Consider the following 22,264-nt stretch of genomic DNA (forward strand, 5'->3'; position numbering starts at 1 on the left):
AAATAGTGGACACCAACGGAGAGGTTAAACTGAAGGCATCTCTAACAGCCTCACCGTGCTGCAAGCAGCGATGGGGACGCCTGCCCTGGCCTTCTCCTTGTTCAGGGAACCCTACCCATCTCTCCTTTTCCTCCTCCCTCAGTAGCCATTTATTGAGTGATGTGAGTACTACTTACCATTCGGTTTTCCAGGCACTGGGCATAAAGCCGGCTTAGACCCAGTCCTGGCCTCTCGGTGCTTAGCATCTAGTAGGAATGACCTCTGGGTGCCCGAGGCCTTGCTGGCACAGCCCAGGGCTCACTCGCCTAGGTCTTGCTTTGTGACTCAGGCCCTGGCCAAGTCCGGTCCTCACCCTCCATTTTCCAGCCGCTGCTGCCTCTCGGGTCTGGATAATCAGAACGGCCCCTCTATCCCTCACAAACACAGCCTTGGCCCAAGTGACTGGGGCCCGGTCTGGCCCCGGCCTCAGCTCTCACCGCATGCCCCGCTGCAGCGGGCCAGCCGAGGGTGTGCCCTCCCCACGCCCAAGGGCGCTGGGTCTCCAGGCGCAAGAAGGTAAGCCTCCCAGGCCAACCTCGCTGACCCCAGGACGCTGAGGCTGCTGGGAGGTGCTCTCTGCTGGGACTGGCACGGACAGTGAGGCCGTGCACACTGCATGGACAACTTAGCCCATGGGGCTGGGATACGGCACCAGGCCACCTCCCCGCTCGGGGTCTTCTCTGTCCCATTTCCTTCTGTTCCGCAGGCAGCCGTCCCGGCCATGGGTGTGACTTCAGTCACTCAGACCTGCCGTCTCCAACGGGGCTTCTTGCACTGAGCTCATCACAAGCAAGTGAGCTCTCTCCACAAATGTGTGAAGAGGAGAAAGCTGCAGTCTTCCTGCTTAACATCCCTGACTGGGCAGAGGGCTGCAGGCAGAGAATGGAGGAGACAGCTGCCCTCGAGCCCTGCCCTGTAGGTGAGGCTCGGGAGGGGAAGGAACTCGGTCTGCGAGGCATTCCGAGGGCCCCAGTGCCCGGGGCGGGGAGGGCTCAGGGCCTGGTGTCCGGTCCTGCTTCATCCAGAACAGCACGTACCTGCCTCGCATGTTGGCTGCTGCACGAGGTTTTGCTTGACAAGAGGGTTTCATTGCTTCAGTAGCAGAGAAACAAGCAAAAAAATCCCATATTATGCATTGATTTTTACAACATGAAATTAGACCTCATTTTTTGCATCAGGAGAAAAAAAATACTATAAGCAGATGCTAAGCTCTAGTTAATAATATATATGCCAAAGTTTACTCCTGTCTGCAATTCCCTTGAAACATATCAAAAAAAAAAAAAAAGATGGATGGCTTGGAAGGGAGATTCGCAATAAAGCCAGTACAGAAAAACGGCAACAGTAGAATCTAGGTGGTAGGCTGATGGATATTCTCAGCAAGTTCTTTCAACATTTCTCATATGAAACTTTTCATAATCAAATGCGTGGGGAAAATTGGCACCAAATGCACGTGCTCTAATCAGTGTTTCCTTACCTCTTAAAAGCTGTTAAAAAAAAACAAAAAGGAAATTATTCCTGTACCACCTTCCTCCATGGCCAATCTTGTTATCGTGCCGATAAAATGGAGGTAACTAACGTGATAACTTTGAAAGGAAAATGCAACCTCAAATATTTTTCTTGGTCAATCATTTACTCATTAACTTTTTATTCCATAGCTACCAGGACTTCTAAAAACTGCTGAGCTGAATGGTGGCACCTCACGTTTCTCTAGTGCAATAGTCTGGTGTAAGTAAATAAGTTAAGTTCCTTCGTGGATCGGGAAGTACTGCTTCAAGATGTCACACGGCTGGAGCTGGAAACACAACTCGCACCTCATTGTTCCTGGGTCGGGGATGCGGACAAGGGTGGAGGAGAGAAGGTCCACTGCACGCCTGTGACGGCCTCCACTGGACAGGAACTGGGTGGTGAGATGCAGACCTGCCTGTTGTGGGATGGTGGGCATGGTGGCAAACCACTGCACGCTTCCTTAGTACCGTGAAGTATGACTGGATCCCTTATGGATGAACATTGGGCAGTGAATGACTTACTATTTTTATCAGCCCCCTTATTTCACAATAAATTCTGGAAACGTATGTAAGTCCAAAAACGGTGGTGCATGGGAATTTAGAATTCTGCAACGTGCCCACAATGAACCCCTACAGAATGAATCACAGAAATGTAATGGACCTCAGTTCCTCCTGTGAAAAAACTGGGAGAAGCCAGAAGACATGGGTTTACTTGAATTTTATACGTAAAATGGGTTTTTTGTGATGATCTAAATCCTGCAGTTAACTACCTGCAACTTCAGAGAACTTTAGGCTAGCATAATTTAAACTTCAAAATTTGAAATAGAAACCAGGCACCTGTCCAAAATGATGATGGTCAAACTGAAACATTTCTATGCTCGTCAAAATGCCAGAGAATCAAAGAAACTAAGGCTCTCAGTCTATCCAACAAGCAAGAGGTGAACCAGAAATCAACCCCGTATTTATTTGGGTACAATAACATAAGAGATGTGACTGCACTTTGAGACAGTTCCTAACAACATATTCATTTAAGCTTTTCCTTTTTAATTAACAAATGGCTGTGCCTGGGTTGAGAATTCTGTCTGCACTTTGTTCTCAGATTGTTTGGGGTGGGAAGGACAGCTTCTCCCATGTGGCTCGCAGCTGCTCCAGCTTATAAAGCAGTCGCTAGTCCTTCAAAAGTCAGACACTTCAACAGGATCGCCCATTATTTCTCAGCAAATGCAGAGAGAACTCACACAGATCAAATGTCAGCATAGCAGCAGCCTCTTTTATGCGAAAAACATGGAAGTGAATAGATCGTGAGCACTTTCTCGGTGCTGTTGGCCGTGCGCACAGTGCAGAGGCTGAGAGCATCACAGCCCAGTCTTCTTATCTGCATCACAGGGATAAACCAATCACATAAAGCACGCAGGGGAATACTGCATACGGCAAGTACCCAGTTAATGTTAGCAGCTGTCACTAAAACATGGGCTCCCTGGGACCTGCCATTTTCTTTTAGGATAAAGCTTCAGCTCTCGAGAAAACCCTATAATCTGGGGCTGTATCTGAATCTGGTATGAGACGAGTCCTGCCCGGTGTCTTGAATAGCAAGCAGCAGGAGTGTGTAGGGCTCACTCACTGGGGCCCCCGCACCACGACAGGTCAACACAATCCCGCTGCCCCACGAACCTCATTTTAGCACTGGCCGTGGACCAGTGTGCGCTCCAGTCGGTGGGAGGATAACCACGCTGGGTGTCCCCGTCATATCAGCCTCGGGACAGTAAGGACGTCACAGGTAAGTCACGTTTCTTGGCTCGGAGCCGCCAGCCAGGTCAGTTCCTGGGACACCGCTCTCCCACGTCTCGCTTGCAGTGGGCCCTGCTGGCCAATACCCCCGGGCGCCCCTGGGTCTGCTGGTGGCCCTGCCTCCTCCGCGCATCCCGGCTCCCAGACTGACGCTCCCCAGCCCCGCGCTCACACCGCCACCCCCACCGGCATCGGGGCCTGCAGACACTTTAAAACAGAGTAGAAAGTAAAAGCTCTCCAGTTCCAGACTGAGGAACTGGTGCCTCGCTGAGCACCACACCTCAGGGGGATGGCTTGGATGGCAGCGCAGAGGACGGGAACCACAGGAAGCCACGTCCATGCCCGGCGAGCCCAGCTCAGGTGAGGAGAAGAAAATCGGGGAAAGATATGGGAGAAACTTAAACCTGCCTGGTGAGCGGGCAGGCTGGAGGGGAGGCGGAATAGGGACACAGCAACCGAGGGCCATAGTCCATGAGTTGGTGTAATGTTGACACCAGTTAAGGAGAGGCAGGAATTTAAAAAAATTGTTTTTAAAAGGCTGAGAAGGAAAAGCACTAATGATCACCAAATCGTATCCCTCAGACATAAAAGTGAGTGAGCACAATTCTTCCTGGTGACTAAGAAGCTGACAAGCACGTGGAGCACACAGAGCCGAGGACCCGGGGATGCTTCACAATAATCATAAAGGCAAATACATACCAATGATTTTTATGTGTCAAGCGCTGCTGTGAGAACTTTCATCTATTAAAATTTTTAGTCCTCACCATGATTTGATGCCCTTGGGTATTACTCCTATGCCATTTACAAAGTTACAGCGTTTATGATTCCAGAAGGAAATGGAACAGAGCAGTCAAAGAAAAAAAGAGCAATTGCTAAAGGCTCAGAGACTCCCAGCTGACTGTTTGCAAAGCTCCCCTGGAGTTTCCCAGCGTCCACCAATCCCGGAGCCCAGGCTTCCCAGGTGCTCTCATCAGCATCACCCGCTGGCGGCCGTTACCGCAAGTTAAAGAGCGACACTTCAGGAGCTCTGCTGCCAGGTCATAAAGCAGCAAGGAGAGGACTGGCATTCGCCGGTGACATCGGCAGATTTATGGTTTGAATTTACACCCATCAGACATGGGACACATTTTTAGCCACGCACATCAAGCTTATTGCTCCCCAAACCTTGAGTCTCGCTGCCCACACCACTGGACTCGATTCCCCTCGCCAGCAATAGCCTCCCCGTGCAGCTGCCTTGGCAGGTGAGCTTTGATGTGAGCTTGTGAAGCAGAGGTGTGGAAAGGAGCCCCCCAAGAGAACCAGGTGATGTGGGAAAACGCCACTGAGCCCCACTTCCACGTGGAGTCTCTTCCAAAGGTCAGTCTCAGCAGTCAAGCACCTGGATAGTCTTTCTTTTGCTGGTCTCTGAGACTGTCACCCTCTTGCCAAATAATGTTTAGGACAGTAACTGTAGACCCCCTTAAGGTCAACCTTTCTCCCCTGTCATCTTTTTTTTTTTTTGACATTCTATACCAGTCTAGAGGGAAAATAAGATATCAACACACAGAAAAGGTTAAAATGTGTCCCCAGTTAACTGCACTGTCTGCCTATAAGATGATACCACACAGTTGTGCTTTGTTCTGAACAGAACTTGTCTGGCTACCAAAGGTGAGAAAGAGGAACACAGTGCAAGGGCATTATGGGAAAATCCATTCTGCCTCGTTCTCCCATCTCCTGGGAACCCTCCCAAATTCTCCTGAACTGCGACAAACCCTAGCCCTTTGGGATGGAGAACCACCTGCTCAGAGGCCATCAATGGCCCCACAAGGGCAGCTGGAGGTACGTTGAGGAAACCAAGCCCCAGTGTTTGTGCTTTGGGTCCCGATGCCTGGGTCACATCACATAATAAGATGCCCACTCCCTCCCACTGCACTGGGGCAGGGTGGAGCTTAGGGCTCACCCTGGAAATGTGATCACATGTTTCTAGCTAGCAAGTCCATAAAATGCAAGCAAGTTGCACATAAAGGCAGTTTGAAAAACCGCACCAAAATATCTCTTCCCAGAAGATATACATGACTGGAAAAACCTGGACCAAAAGTCATTGGGTCTAACCTGACCACTTACTGTGTGACCTTGGGCCAGCTTCTTAACTTCTCTGTATCCATTTCCCAGAGCAAAAATGAGCTTATGTAAATAACAGTGTTCTGTGCACTTAAGCATCAGGCAAATTAAAAGCATTTATAGAAGAAACACCAGTTAAAGGACCAGGTCATTAGCCCCTGTCTCTGTGCTCCAAGTGCTGCGTATCACCGCAGGCCCCTGGGACGCTGCCCAGTCACTAAGCGTCTCTGCCTTTCCATTCACTTGCCCCCACGTAGAAGCTGCCATGCCTTGGACCAAACCACGGGAGCACCTGATGCTGCCTGCATTTCCAGGCACACAGACACATGTGACTTTCGAAGGGAGGGAAGGAGAATGACCACTTTGTGAATAAAGCCATTCACAACGTGCGCTTGTGGTAAGCTTGACTGCTGAGACTGACTCCTGCAACCCCAGGCGTCCCTAAGCAACAGCCTGCAAGCTCGCTTCATCTGCAAGCTCACGCTCATTCCATTCACATCACATAATAAGAGTAAAATTCCTCACAAGCACTTCTCTGGAGAAAACGATGGTCAAGCTGTCCTTGATCTGGCTGTGAGTTCCAGCCGCTGTTGCTGCCTCAGTTAGAGGTACTTTCGGGGGAAGAACACAGTTCTTACAGAGGCACTGAAAACACGCATCTGTGCGCAGACTGTCCAACCCCTCTGGGCATCCAACCCCTTGGCCCAGAAGGGCAGCGGCCTGAGGGCAGGTGGGCACAGGGGAGGGGACAGGTGCCTCTCACCCCATGGCAGAATAGCTGCCACCCAGAGGCCTACACCAAACCTTCTAGAAAGGGGGCTGGGAAGCAGGAAGCCCCCCAGCAGTATGGAGGCGCTTCCGCTGTCCACGGGCAAAGCAGAGGGCAGGGCGCTGGCCAGCACCAGGCTGAGGGGCGGTCTGCAGCAGGGGGAGATAAGCACTTTGATACTGGGGCTGAACCTGTCGCACTTTAATCCCTTAATCTCCGATGAGAACCCTTCATGAAGGTTTTCGGATATCCAAGCAGCATCAGACTGGATCAGCTAACTTCTATAGCAGTGTGCAAACAGACTTGGAGAAAGGAAGCCCCGGGAGGAAGGAGGCCAGGTAGGAGGCTGGGGAAGAGTTCTGCAGGCTAATAGGGCCTGAGCCACAGGAAGGGCAGGGGCACAGGCCGGGGCATTATTTGGATCCTGAGCTGCTAACCAGAACCTGCAGAAACAGACTGACAGTACCCAGCCCACCACCTGGACCCCTCACCGGAGGACCTCCGGGTCCCAAGAGCTGGTCCAGGACACGCCACTTTTTGTGTTTTATTCACATGTCATCACTTATCTTCTAAAAAGTTAAAACACAATTCACAACAGTTTTAATGAAACCATAATATGTGCTAGTGAAAAGTACAGAACTTAATTACTGTTCCCAGTGACTGTCTCCATCAATAGGTGTCTTGAAATGAAAAGTGGGTGATTTGTAAATAAACCTCTTGAACGAACAGAAATTTGTAATGGTTAAGTATTAACAATATTAATACTAATTGACAATGATTTAATTAATAAAAAAGTTTTAATGTGCATACAGGTTGAGCTACAAGGCTGTGCATAGTACACTGCTTTCTAATTTCAAAATTTGCAAGCACATTACTTGTCTAAACAGAAAGGATTTGTTGAACAAGTTGTATCCATACGGTAGAATACTTTTTAAGAATTAAAAGTCATGTCACAGACATGTATTTTATTTAAATGTAAAATACTCTATTGTATTGAAGAAAAATTAAATCACAAAGCAGCATGCAGCCTACATGCCCAGTGTTGCTTGAAAGGAGAGGATGCGCGTAGGAAAAACGTCTAGAAGGACAGACACCGAAATGCCGAGAAGGGTGCCAGTAAGCACTGGACTGCGAGTGATTTCCTGTCTGCTCCTCAGCAGTTGCTGCTGTGGTTTTTGCAGACAGATACGCATCCCACTGTACTGGCAGCCCTCTTCTTGAAGACACGCATGTGCTGTTACCAACATGACTGTAAGATCCCAGGAACAAGGCGATGAGCCCTTGAACCACAAGTGGGACCCGGGGATCGGCCCAGTTAGAGAATCCGGGTCCTGAAAGGAACCGAGTAATGTCACACGTGTGGCAAATGCCCAAGAGCACAAGCTCTGGGTCTCTGCTTGGCCTCCCGCCGTGCTAGCCAAGTTCCTTTACGTCTTTGTTTAATCCCACCCGTAATGGATGAGAAATGGATGGAAAGGGTGCTGCCCCCCACCGCGCCGCCGCAGACCGAGGTGGTTCAGTGTGTGCCAGGTTTCTCCACTTCCAGTGAAGCCTGGCATATCATAGGCTTTCTACGTGCTTATTTCCTTTTAATGATTCCTAAGATGAGCAGGTGAAAAAAAATCACGTTATCCCCCCACCCCTGGGGCCGAGTCCGCTGGGTAGAGAAGGTCCGCGCTGTGCTCTTCTCAGACACAGTTCATCATCTTAATTTCTTTCAAAAACCAATTCACTTCCTTCCCTCCTCCGCATAAAAGCTCTTTGGGAAGTTTTGCTTTATTGCTAATGGTTTTCTTTATATCTGGATGATCAATTCAACTGAGATTAATTGAGCATGAAGCTGGCAACATCTGTGAAGCCATTTATCAGGAGAAAGCGCCGGAGCTCACTGGAGCCCACCAGCTGTCATTGCCTGCACTGCGGCCCCAGCAGCCCCGGGCACACCTGAGCCTCAGGTGGCTGGCGACGCTCTCACGGACGGTGCAAGTGAGCTCGGGGGGAGCCCTCCAGCTCTCCCTGCCCCTGGCAGAGGCTGCAGGCCGGCAGGTAATCCTACGGACCCGAAACGCTGCCTTTATTCCAGGGTCCTACCAGCATCGGGCTGCAGCAGCTTACTGAACACAGTGTAAGTTAGAGCAGATGGCACCTGGGTCCTGTCCAGCAGGTTGCATCAGTGAAGTGCCCAGAGCACGCCTTCCCAGGAAGCACCAAGCAGCACAGGCCCCACGACAGCCCAGGGCAAGTCCAGCGGTGAGATCCCCTCTCTGCCTTTACGTGCCAGAAGCACAGGCTGCCTTGCTTACAAATAACCACGTATGATGTGGGTATGTGAGCAACTGACATGGGGATGATAAAAATGATTGACATTTCTAGGACTTCTGTGCCAGGTGATCTTGTAAGCACTTCGCAGCTACTACCTTATTCAATCCTCTCAGCCCACAAAGTATGGATTCTGTTTTTTCCCTGTTTCACGGATGAGGGGACCATGCACAGCGAGGTTAAGTAGCCCACCCATAGTTACGCAGCAAGTCAGTCGGAAAGCTGAGATTCCAACTCAGTGCATCCGACTCAGCACATAGTCCACGCGCCACCTGCACTCTCTGTTCCACTGCATCACACATGTGCATGCGTGTACGCTTCATACACTCACATAGCTAAATGTTTTTTCAGTCTCTATACAAACCCAAGGGTGCAGGAAGTTCTACAGCTGGCTGACATCAGCTTTTCGAAGCTCCGAAGTCAAGTTTGTGCCTAATCACTCACACAGCCCCGGTCGTAGGCAGAGAGGGGCAAAGAGATGCTCTCCCACCCACGGCTTGCTCGTCCTCCCCCCGACACGATGGGTATTTATTCCATCCGTGTGTGTGTTCACTGCTCAGCATCCACAACTACACGTCACAGACACTGTACTCCACAGCAGGGGTTAATTTTTTGTGTCTCTTTGGCTGGGTCCAGTGCCCAGATATTTAATCAAAAACTATTCTGGATGTTTCTGTGACAGTGTTTGCATGAGACACAATTTAAATCGGTGGTCTCTGAGTCGGGTACATTGCCCTCCACAATGTGGGCGGGCCCCCCGGGCCAGCTGAACACCCGAACAGAGCGGAAGACCAGCCTGCCCTGAGCAGGACGCAGCTGTGCCAGCAGACGGATGGACCTGAGCCACTGCATCGGCCCTTCCTGGGTGTCTGAATTCACTGCGGCTGTTACGACAAAATACCACAGGCTGGCTGGCTTGTGAACAACAGATATGTATTTCTCACAGTCCAGAGGCTGGAAGTCCGAGATCAGGGGCCAGCACGGTCAAGTGAGGGCCCTCTTCTAGGCTGCAGACCTCGCCGTGTCCTCACAGGACAGAGGGAGCTGATGGAGCCATAGAAGGCCTCGCTCACAAGGGCACTGACCCCATTCAGGAGGGCTCCAACCTCATGGCCCGATCACCTCCCAAAGGCCCCCCCTCCTGCGCCATCCCACCGGGCATTAGCATTTCAACAGGTGCATCTGGGGCCAGGGGGGCCAGGGCAGTGGGGAGTGAACAGCCTGCCAGCCCTCCCTGTGTGTTCTGGGCTTGCCAGGCTCCACAGCTGCATGCGCCGGTCCTTAGGGGTACCCCCTCCTGTCTGGGTGCACAGCCTGCTGGTGCTGCCCCTGAGGACACTGACTGACGCCCCCCTCACTCACTCAGGTGCACGCAGAGCACACGGAGCCCCCCTCGCTATCACTGACAGGAGAGGGAGGAGCCGACCCTTCAACTCTTTACAGAAGCTAAGATCTAAGAGTCGCTTACTCCAGCACAGGGCACTGCCCTTAGTATAGATCCCGCCCTCGAGGAAAACACCTTTCCGACCTGGGACCAAATATACAGGCAGGACAGAAATGGGGCTCCAGTCCCAGCACCTAAAGGGGCAGGCAGGTGGAGCACCAGGCCCCAGGCAAGGAGGAAAGCCAGCCTGTGGCCCAGATCCTGTCGCTGGCCTCTTAAACTCTGAGTCACAGAATTCACAAAGGGAGGGAGATTCCATCCCTCCACCGCGGCATTTTTTTCCTAAGCAAAAAAACAGCAATGACCAAAGGAAATCCTTTGTGGGAGACTTCCTGCCATTCCACAGCTACCATTGAGAAAAACCTCAGGGGCCGGGCCACCTCTCCCTGCAAAAGACGGCATCCAACTCAAAAAGGCAATCATTTTGCTTCCTGTCGGAGCTGTTTTGCAAGTAGCCATGGTGCCGTCACCAAGACAAGCTTCCTAAGTGGAGGACGGGTCATAAGCAGGGTGCCCACCTAAATGTCTTTGACTCAAGGACTGTTTTCTGTGCTAACTCCCCACAAAGTGAACCTGTCACCCAGTGGGACACTGACGCTGCAGCCAGTCGTTGCTCTCAGAAAAGTGCACAGAGGCCCCTGGTATTTTATAACCCCTCTCACCTTCCGGCCTTGGAATTCACATCAGGGACAAACTTGAAAACCAGCCTTCAGCACAACAGTGCTAAACTAACCAGGAGTCTGTTTCCCTGTTGACTTCATTTGGGAAACGTTATAATGTGTCAATCGGAAACCTCTGAGCAATGGCCTAGGATGTAACCGACATAGTGTGAGACACCTGGACCTCTGCCTGTAAGTCATCAACCATTGTGTTAGGAGGCAAAGTGCTCCAAGCCTTGCTTCCTGACCACCAAAAAATTCATTAAGTTTGTAACAGAGTCTGGGGGTGGCTGCTCTCTTCTCTCCACAGGACTACCAAGTACCACGGTCCTCTGTGTGCCTTAAAAAAATTCTCACTTTCTATGAATTGTATTCAGAATGTAATTCCAGATTATGCCTGCAAATCACTTTGTTTAAATGTTGTATGGAGTCTGAAGTCATAAATATACATGTTTTTCTCAATAATCACTAACTGAAAAACATTCTTTAAATGATACATACACTCTGTGAAGTTGGGTTTTAATAATTCAAGAGGCATTCTGCTAAGAGTTCCCTGGGGAGACACTGTGGAGGCCACGGCTATCATTTACTTATTATATTTATTAGTGGCCCCCCTCACTGAACTGTGAGCCCCCCAAGAGCAAGGATTTATTTCCGTCTTGCTGATAGGTCCCCAGTGCCCAGAAAGGGCCTGCCTGGCTCACAGGAGGTGTGCGGTACACGCTGGATGAGTGAGTGAGCATCAATCAGAGAGACCAGCGGGAGGTGGACGGGTCACTGAAATCCTCATCGTTTATGGGGATGAACTTGGAGAAAAGCCCTGGGCCAGGAGTCAGGAGGCCTGAGTTTTGAGTCCTGGCCTGGCCACTCAGTCACCTATCCACCCACAGCCTACCTTCTCTGGGCACTGGGTCATCAGCCCGTCCCCATCCACCTCCCAGGCCCACGGATGCCAGTGGGAACAGGCCCATCGGACCCTCACGGAGGAAACAAAGGCAGCCGCCCTCCATACTGGGTTCCCAGCTGGCGTGCCCCCGGCCGCTGTCCCAGAAGCCCTCTTCAGCAAGGACAACCTGGGGTCACGGAAAGCAACGGGGGGCTGCCCATGGCCTCTGGTGCCAGGAAAAGGGCCTAGAAGAGTAAAGAGAATGAGTCCTCCCTCCATTCAAAATAGAGGTGGGCACTGGCGGAGGCCACCACCGTCCCTCCACGGACAGGCTACTGCCCTGAAGCAGTCACACGAAGACAGGCACGCGTCAGCGTGTTCCTAAGGGTGCTGGGCTGGCCGTTTTGGGGCCGTTACTGAGTTTGATTTTTCAAAGAGCCCTGAGATAAGTCCTATGGGTGCTGATGAAACACTGAGACTTCGAGAGTTTAAGCAGCTTGCTGGGGGGCACACAGCCAGGACACGAGGAGGGGCACGGAGCACACAGGGCCACACATCTGATGGGGGTCCGGGCTTGCCCTCGGGTGGGGCAGCCTTCCACCCCTTAAACGCTGGAGTCGCCCCACCTGGCTGGGAAGGGCAGCCCTCCATGGCCCTGGCATGTTCCAGTCTGCGGGTCTCTGCCCTCCACGCCCATGTCCTCTGGCTCCGTCCAATCTCTTTCTTGCCGCCATAGACAGAGTTCTTTAAGAAATTTGCATCACTATTTTCTCCCCTCTTACTCATCTCTACTCCCTCCCCGCCCTGAATTATCAGGCGACTGGCCCCACCGAGGTCACCAGCCAGCCCCGTGTTGCATAGGGGCATTTCTTGGGTCATTTGACCTCATGTCTCAGCCCCTTTCACACGGTTAACCATGATCTTGCTCTTCAAAGCTGGTGCCCTGGGGACCCACTGCTGCCACCTCCCAGGGCCCCTCCAGCCATCTTGCTGCTCTTCCCCCTGCCAAGCCACCCATGTCCATGCCAGCCTCGCCACCCGGGGTGCTCTGGGGGCACCTTGCTGCTTCTCAACATGCGAAGGATTCCCCACCTCTCCTCCCGCCCTGCTCAGGCGCTGAGCCTCGGCCCCGGGGTGCAGCCTGCCGGCGGGCCGTCCCCACCACCAGGAGGGACCCGTGCGCCCAGGACGGGGCCTCGTTGGCTTCTCCTGCCTCACTTCTCCCACGAAACAGCCCAGGCTTTCTGAGCCACCGACTCCTCTTCTGGGCCGCTGCCTGGTCGGGGGGCGCCTCAGGAGGGCTCCGCCCCACTCATCCTTTCTTCATGGACATCGCCTCCTCCAGGGGGTGGGGAGGCGTCAGGCCCAGCCGGCTCCTGCCGGGTCAGGGCTCCTGTTCTGTTGTATTGCCAAGAGCCTGTCTAGCTCCCCCGTGCCCTCCGCTGGACGAGAGGTTTGCTATTGAACCCCCACCAACTAGCGTGGTTCCTGATCCATGCATTACAGGCACTCAACAAACATTGGCCAAGCGAGCGAGAACGAATGGAGCAGTGAACGGGAATGGCAGCCTCGCTCAGTCTGGTCTCAGGACCCTCTCAAGCCCGCTGGGCCGCAGCCCCAGGGACCCGCAGTGAGACGCGCCGGCTGGGGGCCACAGGCCCTCCTTCCCAGCGAGCTCCCTGCAGGCGGCGGCGGCTGCCAAGAACGGACACCTGACCTTATCTTCCGACTCTCATTCCTGTCAGCCACCTTGGCCGCCAAGACATCCACCCCCGGCCTGATCCGACTCTGATTTCTCCTCTGCACACATGCTCCTACCGTGGTCACTGGCTGCCATCGCAGTGCAGGGCACCAGCGGGGCACAGGCGCGGCTGGCCCCGCACACTGAGCGCCGTGGGTCTGGCAGGCTGTCGCCTGGCATTCTTCAGTCCCAAGGGGGCCTTCTCCCCCTGGCATGTGGTCTCCCGGGACCCACCCAGTGGCCAGGGACCGCCCGTACATGGACCGCATGCGCACACACCTGCTGGACTGCGGCTCCAGCCACACCCGGCCTCTTCCAATCCCACGCAAGCGGCGGGGCGGGGCAGCAGTTAACCGGCGCCCCTCTGACCAAGCCCGCTGCTGGCTGAGGTTCTCCCAGACGGTTTGCTGCCCAGATGTTCCCAGATATTGTTAGATTTGTGGATGGAACACTTCTGGGCGTCTGATCAACCCGGAATTCACTTTTCACCCAGATGCTGGCTGTCCTATAAAACTTGGATGGCGTGACCCTACTTACTCCTCAAATGTGCCATTTCTTCTCCCCTATCCCCCACCCCCGCTAACATCCCAGAAGGTGCAGCCCAGGTGCACCTGCCATTTCAGAGTAAGCATGGCTGAGTCCTCTCAGTGGGGGTGCAGGCTGCAGACCCGGGGCTCCGCCAGCCGGCAGGACCCCCTGGCCACTCCCTGGGCCCCGGTGAGCTGTCCGCCTCTGCCTCTCACCCACGGGTTCCTCTCCATGAGCAGATACAACTAAAAGGCACAGCCTTTTGCAGTTCTCAAAGAAAAGCTTTCACATAACACTGTTACATGACCCTATTCCTCACCCACCAACCATTTTTCCTGCACATCTGTGACTTGCAAGTTACTTCATGACAAGGTTCCTTGTTACAGGTTAGCTAAATTCAAATTTACCATCTCATAAAAACTCCCTAAACTAATTTTCTTTATCAACATCAAATTTATTTCCCCATTTTCAATAGATTGATTCCATAAATGTTTATTTTGCCTCCACTGTGTGACAGGCTTTGGAATATATGATAAGGACATCAAAAGAAACAAGCTGAGACTTTGTCCTCAAGTGGATCAGGACCCGTACTAGCTCACTGGGGCCACCCTACAGAAAACCACAGCCCAGGTGATGAACGACAGACATGTACGTTCTCACAGGGCTAGAGACTGGAAGTCCACCTGGTGAAGCAGTGAAATTAGAAAAGATCACAATGAAATGTTTTAAGGACTATGGTTGAAAAGATACAGGGTGAGTCTGAAGCATCAAATAGGACATCTAGGCCAGTCTGGGTGAGGGTTGAGATTAGTCAAGGGAGACTTCCTGGAGGAGGTGGTGCTGCCCACACTGATGAAGGACGGCACCTACAGAGAACTAGAAACGGAGACTACAGCCCCATTGGTCAAATTAATTCCATTTGACCAAAACATAGAGAATAAGCATGGGAGCAAGAAGGAAGGGCAGGGCCAGGAGGACAGCCCTGCAAAGGGGACTGGGCCCACCCTCAAGTAGGTGTGCCAGGAAAGCAGGGCATGCTGGGGGTGGGCAGGGTGGTTACATGAGCAGGTGTGGGCTTTGTAACAGGTCATGGCGTTAGTTATTTGGGGATAGATCAGATCTCCCACCAGACTAGAGGCAGGGAGAAGAGAAGGCAGACAGAATCAGCTGTGCAAAAGGCAATAAGGACCTAAAGTAACACATTAGTGGCGTGGACAGACAATGGTGTTTTACTTTAGATACTTTATTTCTGTGCCTTCAAATTTAAAACTTTACTTTTGCAATGTATCATCTACCTTTGATTCTATCAGTGCATCTGCATCATCTCAGACACTGTAGTTTTCATTTCTACAACTTTGATTTTGGTATGTCATATTTGCTGTGCCTTCATTACCTTCTTGAATATATAATAATGGTTTTAATGTCCTTTTCCACAATTTTAACGTGTGTCAGTTTCAGCTGACTGGCTTTTGTCTGCATTTTGTATTTTACTGCTCCTTTGTGTGTCTAGTTATTTTCGCTGGACACCAGACATTGTGATCTTTACTGTGTTTTGGGATATTTTTATATCTTTATAAATATTCTTCTGTTTTGTTCAGCTACACAGTTATGTTCACTGGAAAAGGTTTGATATCAGGGTTCTTGCTTTTAAGATTTGTTAGGACCACAGCAGAGCCCTCCCATACCTAATGACCCCCCTACTGATGAGAGCTTTTCTGAGTGCCCCATTCAGTTCAGTGCCCACGTGCTATGAGTTTTCCCAGCTGGCTGGTGTGAGCACTCCGTCTGCCCCAGCCCCAGGCTGGCACCGGGCACTGCTCCTTCTCAAGGGGGACACTCTGATTTGTGGGGTGCCTTTACAGGCAGCCATCTCCTCTCTTGTGCTCTACTGTATGAACTCTGAAGACCTCTCTCAGCTCTGACCTCTCAGTCCCCTCCCGGGCTCTCCCTTTCATCCCACATCCTGGGAACTCTTTCGGCAGGAGTGATAGAAATCATAAGCTGAGCCATGGATTTATTTATCTGCACAACAAGCTCATAATTTTTTGACAGAATAGAACCTCTCTTGTGCTTTGCTCATGATATGATATCCAACAAGGAGTAGGTTCTCAACCAATATTTTCTGAACTAAAATTGTATACACCCTCCAAAGTGGGGTTAATTAAGACCCCATGGGATGACTGACTTCCCTAACTCATATTCTAAATCTCCTTCCACATCCTTTTATTCTACTAGCTTATCAGGAAAATTCCAGAAGGTGGTCCGGTCAACATAGAGTTTATTTTGTTGTATTTAGAACTAAAATTCAAATAAGTGTTATTTTTTTTCCTCTCTTTTCTTTTTGACCATTAGAAGCAGATGTTTTAACATCGCGAGGAAGCTCTAATATGATAAGCCCACAAAATGTGAACATCATAATATCACTGAGAACAGATAAACATAAAAACAAAATGTTTCAGCTCTCAGAAGACCAAATCTGAGGGGGTAGAAGTAACAAGGGGAACAGGAAATGGCATTACTATCACTCAGTCATTTCCCAGGACGTTTCAAAAGATGAGATGACTTCTAATGACAAGTGATAATTACGAACAGTACTGCCCACTGGAAAGTTCTGAGCATGGAGAAAAATTCACCTTCCACCAGCAAGTGTCTCCTCTCTGAATATGACAGCCATTCACACCCAAGCAAGCAACCTGGTGGGAGGAGAGGATGCTCTGGCCCTCCCTGGAGAGTGGCCTCCTGGATACCCAGAAACACTTCTCCTTAGAGCGGCGGCTGGTCCACTGGAGACCATGCTCCCTGGCTGCCAACAATCAATCTCACAGCAAGATGAAAACCTGGGGGCAGTGCCACGACGGTAAGGTTTGATAATGGTAGATATTCAAGTTCTGCTCAGCTGTTTAATGCTTGTTGGATATTGAGGGAAAAAGATACCTCAATTCTTACATTGGTCACTAGGGCTGCCATAACGAAATACCACAAACTAGGTGTCTTAAATGACAGAAACCTATTATCTCAGTTCTGGGGACTAGAGTCCAGGATTGAGGTTCTGGCGGGGTCGGTTTCTCCTGAGGCCTCTCCTTGCTGTGTCCACATGCTCGGCCCTCGGTTTGTGTGCTTCTCTGTCTGGATTCTAACTTCCTCTCCTTAGAAGAACACCAGCCAGGCTGGAGCAGGGCCCACCCTGAGATCCCATTTAGTTTAACTATCTCCAGTACTGTCACATTTGGGGGCACTAGGAGTTAGGGTGTCAACTTAGCAATTAGAAGGAGACACAATTCAGCCCTCAACAGTTCTCTGGGCTACATTTCCCCAGTCAAAAGCAGGGAACAAGAGTTGCCTTGAAAGATTGTAAAAAGACTGTGAACTTTTTGTCAAATTTATATAAGTGAAAATACAAAAAAAATGCAGATCACAAATGTACAGCTCAGTGACTTTTCATAAAGAGTGCATATAAATATTCAAACCCAGAAACAAACCCAGAACCTCCTTGTAGGTAATGTGAAGGTCCCTACAGCAGGATTCTCACCTGGTCCTGGTCCGCTAGCTCACTACACACACGTGTGGGCAGTACATTGTTATGGACGCTATATAAAGAGCTCCACCCAGTGCTCTGGGCGATACGGTGGCACAGCTGCAGGGCTGCACAGCTGCAGGAGAGGGCGTGGTGGCAGCACCGAGGACAGAGACTGAGACGGCTGCAGGGGGCAGAGAGGCCCAGAGATAGAGAGACCGGCTGGCTGCCTGCAGACTCACTCTGAGTGGACGGGATTCTAGTGACTGACCTGCCACCGTGGGAATAAAGTTGGGTATAAAACCTTTCACCCCAAGAACATTCCAGTTTCATTTTTAGTCTCATTGAGTCCAGAGGGACCCACTGGCAGGACACTGCTTTTGCCCCTTCCCCAGGGGCATCCATAAGCCTAATTCCTAATGGAATAAGTTAACTGTGCTCACTTTTCTATGTATTCTTTATGTCTGGCTTTTCTCACTCAATGTTTGTGAGAGTCATCATAATGTTGGGCATCATTGTAATTGGTTCATTTTTGTTGCTATATTATATTCCATTGAATGTATATACCATATTCTATTACTATTGGATATCTGGGTTGTCTCTAGTTAGGGCCATAACTAGTAGTACAGCTATGAGTACTCTTGTACCTGTCTTTTTTTGAACACATATACACATTTTTGTGGGCATATAGCTGGAAGATGAATTGCTGAGTCATAGGATATGCATATATTTGACATTAGTCTACATTAGTCAAACATTTCCCCAAAGTAGTTGTATGAATTTATACCTCTCCCCCAGAAGTATATGAGAGTTCCAGTTACTCTACATAAAGATATAGTTATTTTTAATACAGAAAACTGGGAAACAATAGGGAATTAATAATATAAATAATGATGTTTCAATGAAATGTACTAGAAAATAGTCATTAAAAATATTATCCTTGAGGACAGTATCATTTTAATACCAAAACCAGGCAAAGACACTACAAAAAAAGAAAATTATAGACCAATATCCCTGATGAACATACATGCAAAAATCCTCAAAAAAATATTAGTGAAGTGAATTAAAAAACACACCAAAAGGATCATTCATCATGATTTATTTATTCCAGGGATACAAGGATGGTTGTAATATTCATAAATCAATGTCATACATGACATTAACAAAAAGGATAAAAACTACATGATTATCCCAACAGTTGCTGAAAAAAAAATTTGACGAAATTGAACATCCATTGATAATAGAAACTCTCAACAAAATGGGTACAGAAGGTATATACCTCAACATAATAAAGGCCATATATGACAAACCCACAGCCAACACCATACTCAATGGCAAAAAGCTGAAAGCTTTCCTCCAAGATCAGGAACAAGACAAGGATATCTCCTCTCACCAATTTTATTCAACATAATACTCGAGGTCCTAGTCACAGCAGTCAGACAAACAAAAAAATAAAAGGCATCCAGATTGCTAAGGAAGAAGTTAAACTGTTACTATTGGCAGATGAAATATTATACATAGAAAATCCTAAAGAAAGCACCAAAAAGCTATCAGAACTAATAACTGGATTCAGAAAAGTTGCAGGATACCAAATGAATACACAGAAGTCTGTTGCATTCCTATATACTAACAACAAACTAGCAGAAAGAGAAATCAGGAAAACAATTCCATTTATAATTGCATCACAAAGAATAAAATACCTAGGAATAAACCTAACCAAGGAGGTGAATGACCTATACTCTGAAAACTATAAGGCACTCATGCTAGAAATTAAAGAAGGCACCAATAAATGGAAATCTATCCTGTGCTCATGGCTAGGAAGAATTAACATTGTCAAAATGGCCATCCTGCCTAAAGCAATCTACAGATTCAATGCAATTCCTATCAAAATACCAACAGCATTCTTCAATGAACTAGAGCAAATAGTTCTAAAATTCATATGGAACCACAAAAGCCCCCAAATAGCCAAAATGATTCTAAGAAAGAAAAACAAAGTTGGGGGGATTAAGCTCCCTGACTTCAAGTTCTACTACAAAGCCACAGTAATCAAAACAGTTTGGTACTGGCACAAGAACAGACACATGGATCAATGGAACAGACTAGAGAGCCCAGATATAAACCCAAGCATGTATGGTCAATTAATATTCAATAAAGGAGCCATGGACATACAATGGGGAAATGACAGCCTCTTCAATAACTGGTGTTGGCAAAACTGAACACCTACATGCAAAAGAATGAAACTAGATTATTGTCTAACCCCATACGCAAAAGTAATTTCAAAATGGATCAAAGACCTGAATGTAAGTCACGAAACCATAAACTCTTAGAAGAAAACATAGGCAAAAATCTCTTGAACATAAGCACAAGCAATTTTTTTCCTGGACACATCTCTTGGGCAAGGAAAACAAAATAAAAAATGAACAATTGGGACTACATCAAACTAAAAAGCTTCTGTACAGCAAAGGACACCATCAGCAGAACAAAAAGGCACCCTACAGTATGGGAGAATATACTCATAAACAATATCTATAGAGACAACACAATTGCTAACATGATTCCAATGGTGTATTTTACAGAAGTAGAAAAATTTATATGGAACCACATAAGATTCCAAATAGCCAAAGAAATGCTGAGAAAGAACAAGGAAGGAGGCATCACATTTCCTGATTTCAAGCTATACTATGAAACTGTCATCATCAGAACAGTATGGTATTGGCATATATACACTTAGATCAATGGAATAGAATTGAGAACCCAAAAAATAAACCCAAGCATAATCACAGTCAACTAATATTTGACAAAGAAGCCAAAAATAATCATTGAAGAAAGACACACTCTTCAATAATTGTTGCTGGGATAATTAGATATTCACATGTAATGGAATAGAACTGGACCCACATTTTACACCACTCACAAAAATTAACTTGAAATGGATTAAAGACTTAAATGTAAGACCTGAATCCATGAAACTGCTAGAAGAAAACATAGGAATAAAGGTCCTTGACATAGTAATGATTTTTTGGATATGACACCTAAAGCATAAGAAAATTATGTTTTTCAAATTTTTTATAAAATAAATAAATTGGCCTACATCAAACTAAAAAGCTTCTGCACAGCAAAAGAAACCATCATTAAAGTGAAAAGACAACCTACAGAATAGGAAAAAGTATTTGCAAAACATGTATCTGATAAGAGGTTATTATTCAAAATACATTAAGAACTCTACAACTCAATAGCAAAAAAACAACCACCACAAATAACCCAATTTAAAAATGGGCAAAGGACCTAAAATAGACATTTCTCCAAAGATCTATGACAAATCAAAACCACAATGAGGTGTCATCTCACACCCGTTAGAATGGCCACCATCAAAAAGACAAGAGATAAATGCTGGTGAGGACGTGGAGAAAAGGGCGCCCTGTGCACACTCAGTGGGGATGGAAACTGGTGCAGCCACTGTGGGAAGCAGGATGGAGGTCCCTCAAAAAATTAGAAATAGAAATACCGTATAATCCAGCAATTCCATTTCTGAGAATATATCCAAAGGAAATGAAAACACTCAAAAAGATATCTGCACCCCCATGTTCAGAACAGCATTACTTATAATAGCCAAGAAAGTGGGAACAATTTAAGTGTCCCTTAGTAGATGAATGGATAAAGAAACTGTGGTGTATATACATATATATATATATATATATATATATATATATGTACATATATATATATATGGACTACTAATGAGATACTATTCAGCCATAAAAAAATGAGGAAATCCTACCATTTGTGGCAACAGGGATGGACCTTGAAGGTATAATGCTCAGTGAAATTAGTCAGAGAGAGACGAGTACTGTGTGGTCTCACTTACATGTGGAATCTAAAAAACTAAAACAATGGAAACCAAACTCAGTGGATCTGCAGTTACCAGAGTGGTAGGGGTGGGAGCAGGGCCAGTTGTTCAGCGAGTAAACTGTAAGAGTTCTTATCACAGGAAGAAAAAAATTTTCCTCTTTGTGCTTCCCTTCTTTTTCTATTTATTTATTGTATCTGCATGAGAAGGCAAACATTAGCTGCACCGACTGCAGTAATCATTTCACAATATATGTAACTCAAACCATCGTGCCGTACGCCTTATATTTATGCAGTGATGTATGTCAATTACTTCTCCATAAAACTGGAGGGAAAGAAAGAAAAAAAATAGCATGATTTTTTATTAACTCTAACTCACCCCCTTTGGTTTTTCTAAAAATGCAGTTGGGCTGATTAACCTGGTGTTAGAAGCTTATGAGAAAGATCATTGTCCTCTACTGAAAAGAATTCACTCCCCAGTTGCGATTGTTAACCTTTTGGAGGCTTTGACATTTATTCCAGAATTTTTGGAACATTTGGCTCAAGGGTAGAAGTGACTTCACTTGAAAAAGGTCAGCTGCCTCTTCAGGGCTTTCTAGCAATTTTATAATGACGCTGTACATTATATCGAGCATTATCCGCTAGGGGGGATAGGAGCATCAGAATGTGGTATCTCTCAGCTATTTTTTGAAGTGACAGGTCAATTTACAGGTAGATCGCTGAGTTCCCAGCACAGATCACTGGGGAAATAAGACGCAAACAAAGGAAGCAGAAATCTCAGCCCTCACTGTAAGGTGGTTAGAATCCTTAAAAATTTTCTCCCCTTTTATCCCCCCCCCCATAAAAACAAACAGCCACAGAAAAACTGAGAGCTGTCTGCATTCTTTGAGACAATTAATTAACTAGAGAAAAGAAAATTAAAAGAAAGGAAATAGGAAAACAATGGGAGTAAAAGAAAAGAAAGAGGGAAGCTTTAGGAACACGAAAGAAGGCCACCAATGAGTTCAAGAGCAAGGGCCAGGGAGCCAGTCCCGAGTGCTGGCCCTGGGCCAGGGCCTCCAGGGGCAGGGAAGGCCCCCGAGTTCGCAGGCACAGCCCCCAGGCCACACTTGAGGTCAGGGAGCCC

The 22,264-nt window shown here is 48.1% G+C and overlaps 2 long non-coding RNA genes across 6 annotated transcripts in view; one reads left to right on the top strand and one right to left on the bottom strand.

Annotated features, from left to right (window-relative positions):
• Nucleotides 1-22,264, bottom strand: part of LOC108409637 (uncharacterized) — a 274,470-nt gene that overhangs the window by 237,764 nt on the left and 14,442 nt on the right. The gene's annotated exons all lie outside the window — the stretch shown is intronic.
• Nucleotides 67-9,026, top strand: LOC118971234 (uncharacterized). 4 transcript variants are annotated; one of them, XR_005059592.2, is made up of 4 exons: nt 67-1,943; nt 3,226-3,692; nt 3,915-4,688; nt 5,690-9,026. It is a non-coding gene; the product is annotated as an uncharacterized lncRNA (long non-coding RNA). The 4 variants fall into 4 exon arrangements; XR_012128258.1 differs by having other exon boundaries at nt 70-1,943; nt 3,188-3,321; nt 3,399-3,692; nt 3,915-9,026; XR_005059591.2 differs by having other exon boundaries at nt 75-1,943; nt 3,188-3,692; nt 3,915-9,026.

This window comes from Manis javanica, chromosome 1 (assembly GCF_040802235.1).
Source record: "Manis javanica isolate MJ-LG chromosome 1, MJ_LKY, whole genome shotgun sequence".
Taxonomy (NCBI): Eukaryota; Metazoa; Chordata; class Mammalia; order Pholidota; family Manidae; genus Manis; species Manis javanica.